Consider the following 5,731-nt stretch of genomic DNA (forward strand, 5'->3'; position numbering starts at 1 on the left):
GAATGATTTATAAATGCCATACGTTTTGGTATTATTACCAGAACTATGTTTTTTTTTCTTTTATTAGAAATGTTATTACCATACAGAGTGGTGACTTTTCCAAAACTTTTTCTGTTAATGATGTTCGATGAATGTATAAAATTTACGAGAATATTTATATAACTGATACTTTAAGACAATTTAATAAGAATGTAATAGCAAATAAATTGGTCCATCAAAATGTCACCATTATATTTAATTTACACTACATCCATCAAAAGAAGCGTACTCAATTTGATAATTAATAGGATCTCTTATTATTTGATCAAATATGCTTGTTTTCTTAATTTTATGGAAATATTTAGCTATATCATATCCAAATATATTAATTTTAAAATAATTTAATAATATTTTTAATTTTTTAATAAGTTTTTATTGTTTTAACAAATACATTATCTTTCATAACTGATTAATAGCGTCTATAATAGTAGTTTTGCATGAAAACATCATGGCCAAAATTTTAACTTGCATATGATAGCTGCATTTGTTCCAAAAAGTAAATGTGATATAAATAGGAATGGGATATTTCATTCAATCACCTGTGGTATCTGTGGAATGTTTTTATTAAATCAATCACTCATTCAATCAATAAATATTTGGAACGATTCCATCAAGTGAAAAGTGATATCAATAAAATGATTAAGCCAAATGCATTCTGATCTGATCTGACAAGGCAAGGTTTCTATTAAATCAAATAGGGTTTAGGTAGAATTTGTTTCTGAAACCAATTGTGCATCCAATCAATGAATAGTTAGAACGATTTCCTCAAATTAAAAGAGATATCAATGGAAAAATTCCTCCAGATTCTTACTTTCTTTTGGATTTAACTCAAAACAACAACGAGATTCTGAGAGTTAATTGAATCATCTAATAATATTATTATCAGATTTAATTAGTTTGCTGATATGTATTATATTGATTTTAAAAATATAACTATTTATTAGTAAAACGGCAGTGTAAGTTCTTTAATGACTCGAAAAAAATGTCCTCATTAAAAGTTTTTGACAAACAACTACGTATAATATTCATGGCTAACTGAGCTATATATTTATAAAGGCTTAATATCTATGAGCAATATATATGCGGAGCTATATATAAAAGATAGAGTAATTTGATGTTCGAATAATTATTACTCATTGTTTCAGAATGAAAAGTATAAAATATTCTTCGCATTATTTATTTAATTGTAACCTTTTTTTTACAAATTTATTAGAAATATTTTAAAGACATTTATAAAAAGCGTAGAATAACGTTACTTTGTTTTAAAATGTATCAATTTTTATATTCAGCAAGACTTTTCCTTCTGTGAAACAATTTCTTGCAATTTTTACAAATTTGTATGCTCCATAATCTGTATAAAAATGTAAATGTTGTCGAGATTACTTTTTTTTCTTACTGAATTTTCAATAACTATTTTATTCGGAAAATTTAAAAATATATATTTTGCTTTTCTTCTTGAAATCATGATAAAAATTAGAACTTTTGCAATCAAGTAAACCTTTCTGTCATTATGACATTTTGAATTTCGTAAAAAAATGACTAATTTATTCATTTTTTTTCGTTTCACTTAAAAATGCATAAGAAAAAGAAGAATAAAGCATGCAAACGATTTTTAATACAATAGAATACTTCCTGGCAATTGATTCTATGATATTTTTTAGAACAAATATTTTCTTTATATTTCTTGAACGGAAAACTTTTCAGACAAAAGCACACATTTTATTCAAAATTTTTTATTTTCTTTACGATGTGGCATTTATCTAATCGTTTCTTTGAATCTGCAAGTTAAAAAAGTAGAACTGTTGGAAAATAATTCTTACATTCAAAGAAATTCGGAAGGAAGTTTGTATTATTTATTGACTTAAATCTTTATATTCAGTTTTCAGTTGGTTTGTTCTTATTGTTTTGGTACGTATACCGTTTTTTTTAATTACTGTTTGGTTTAGTAAGAATCTATTCAGATTTATTTAAAAGAAATTACAATTGTGAAAATTTCAAAAGATTATAAAAACATCAAAATACCTCATATCTTAGATTCCTTCCAACACATATTTATTCCCCGGGATGCAAATATGAAGATAATTTTCCTACAAGCTTAAGTTGGTTTAACACATTTTTGCAGTTTTTTTATAACTACATAGTATAAGGTAGAGTAAAATAGCAATTTTAAGCTTCGGATATTTTTTCGCAATTATGTAAATGGTTAAGAAGGAATGAATTGCTTAAAGATTTATTGAAAAATTTATTTCTTATAAAAATATATCAAATGATTTAGTTTCTTTTTCAAAAAGGGCATTTTGTTTTTCGAAAAAAGTATTTTTCATTGTTTTACGTTCATTGTTCAAAGTGTAAGATGATAATCATGAATATATATTAATTAAAAGCAAAATAAGAAAAGATTGTTTTCAAAAATGCAAAGATTCAAAACTTGATGAAACAAACTCAGATAACCCTAAAAATACAATGGAAGATAATAATAAAACAAATTCTTAAAAATCTTGGTACTGTCAAAAAAAGAAATATATGATACAAAATTACTTCAGAAGTCTGTTTTACACTTAAATTTCATCATACCAACCGAATCCTATGAAATAAAAAGATGAATTTCCCCTGAGATACTAGTTTAAAATATTAGGTATTTTTTACGATTTTTTTGAAATCTTCACTATGCAAATTTCTACAAACCTATATGTATTTCGAAATATCATTGAGTTATCGCTTTCAGTTTTTAAAACATGTTTTTTTTTAAATCGAAAAATCTTGAAAATTATATCATAGTGCATTCACAATTTAAGCATTTTATAAATCTCAATGGGAGGAAAGTTCAAAATTAACAAGAAAGATACCCAAAGTACTACCGTCTCATTTCACACAGTTTTCTTTTAGATTTGAAAATTTTAAATTTATGGTGTATGATTCGAAGTAATTACTAAGTTAGAAATTGCCAAAAACTGCAATTTTCACTTTAATTATCCCGATAAATTCTATTAATTCCTTCAGAAAAATGTTGGCTGAAAAAAAAACAGATATTCTAGACATAAACTTTAGAATTTATATTTTAAAAATTTGACACTAATAGAAAAGTTTAAAATTGTCATTATTATTTAGCATCCCATTTGCAAATTAGATTTCGGGATTTATCTTTGAAACGTAATTTTTCAAACTACATTTATTATCACATTTTTGCCGTAATTTTTACTGACACAAAATAAAGCGAAAAAATAAATAAATATATAAATAAAATTTTTAGTACACTGCAAAAATTTTAGATCTAATTACGGTAAAAATTAATGGTAATTTGGGTGCATCATTCATAAAAGCCCTTTAACTGCAAAATTAATTATTACAGGAAAATTTAATATCGTATTCTTACAGTAATAATTATTTAATTAGAGTAGCGCATTGTGTTGAGCTGTATCAGTAAATATCACTCTAAAATTTATAGTAAATCGTATTTTATTTCTGTGAAGTTATACTGTAAAAATTGACTTTACAGTAAAAAAGTATCGGTACTCTGAGTACCGGTACTTTATACCAAAATTTGATCTGAAATTTCTTTAGTGTATATGAATATATACAGTATAAAGAAAAAATCAGCTTCATTTGCAGCAATCACATCGAATGTCTTTCCTTTTTGTTACATTTCAGCTGTAGGCATAAACTTCTTTTTTACATTTTTAAGAAAATTATTTTCAATATTAAAGTTTTAAATTTGCTAGATTTCCGGTCATGGACATACTTTAGCTACTGTTATACGAAATCTGTTTAATAAGAATACATTTCAGAGAAATATAAGGAAATTTTATGGATTATACTGATTTGACAAATAAAAACATTAAAATTTAGTTAACTCCAAGTACCATAATGAAGGTTAATTTAATCAGATTTATGAATTACCCATCTCGAGCATTTGCATATTAAGTATAAATGTTTGAATATCAAGAAATATAACTAAACACTTTATTTAATAAAAGCTATTTCAACTCGGCAATGAAAGTTATGTCACTGAAAGATAAAAAAAAAATAAAACTATTTTTTTCCTAAATTGATTTATACATTAATTTATTTCGCAACTTTTTTTATCTATTGCAGAAATGTACACGGACTTGTCCCTCGCATAGGGTAAGTAACAAATTCAATTACTACGTGACAGTACAGACATGTCTTTGAGCTGATAATCACAACTTTATTCAGCTCACATGCCCACCTTATGGACACCTAATGAAAAGGACGTGTATTCTTTTTATCTGAAAGAGCTTAATTCTTCCAATCATTTGAATGTTTTTCTGGTAAATGTCTGAAAGTATTATTTTAGGCAATCATACGTTTAAGAGTATTTTTGCTGCATGATAAAGCATACTATACTGCATAAAATGCTTAATTTATGCGTACTAAATCAATAATTATTGTAGCACAAGAGTTTTTCTGATATATATTTTTATGTCTGGCTTTTACAAGGAGCACAATAAATTAAAAGTTCTTTTTATTCCTGTGTTTCTTTATAATTGAAAACCTATTTCTCTCAATTTTTCGGCAGTTGACGAATTTTTTAAGACCAGTTTAAACATTAGTTTTGTTCTGATAGATAATTATTTACAATTACTATATTAATGTATTCAATTTCTCCAATAACCTACATGGAGGGAAAAAAAATTCTGGTAAGATGACTATATAGTATGGTAAGAATTTTTCTGGTTAAAGAAACCCATAATTCTGGTTAGGGAAGCCAAAATATAAGGTATTTAAACTAGTTATTTGTTAATTTTTAGGTTTATATGGTAATGGTTACTATTTTACAAAATTAAAGTTCTTATTACCCAACATTTAGAAAAAATACAAAATTAAAAAGCAAATTTAATCGAATAAATACTTTTATATCCCATAATCTGAGATATCATGATAAAGTTACCAAATTTTACTATAATTACGAAATTTTATTGCATTTTATAACAATATATATTTTATGGATAATTTTACCAAAATCATTTCCAAAGTGCTTCGGTATAAATTACTGCGGTTTTTGCATAGAAATAAATACTGCACAATTTACCATATTCTGGGAATTTTGATCATATATTTTCACCGTGCACAGATTGTTGCAGTTAAATTATTACTTCCACAGCATTAATTGTTATTTAATTGTTATTTGCATATGATACATTGTTTAAAAAATTATCATGTAACCCTTACGTTCATTTGTATTCTTTAAACAAGAGTCTAGTTTATTTGACGAAATTGAAGAATTAAAATAAAATTATTTTAGTTCCAATTCTCATTTTTTTAAGTGATATTAAATCCATAAACACTGACACATAAGATTGATTATTTATTATTTTTACTCATATTCAGTTCTCGAAAATTCATATCCACATAGCTTATTTCTCTTTATGCTTACTCAGTTGCTCTTAAACAATAATATCACGGTTAGCTATTTTTTAATTTCTTTTATGTGCTCAAATTGTCGACTTATTTTACTTTAAATTGAAATTAAAACTATAATGGCATCACCATGATGCAGATAAATGTGCAGATAATAATGATGCATAATTATGTTAATGAATTAATGTTATTCCATTATGTAAAAAGGAATATTTGGCATGAAACTGACTTCATCCGACCGAACGTTTATGACAACTAATGACGTTGAAGAGTTGTTGAGTATTGAGGCGAAATTTTTATACAAACTTCCCCA

This window comes from Parasteatoda tepidariorum, chromosome 3 (genome assembly GCF_043381705.1).
Source record: "Parasteatoda tepidariorum isolate YZ-2023 chromosome 3, CAS_Ptep_4.0, whole genome shotgun sequence".
NCBI classification, from domain to species: domain Eukaryota; kingdom Metazoa; phylum Arthropoda; class Arachnida; order Araneae; family Theridiidae; genus Parasteatoda; species Parasteatoda tepidariorum.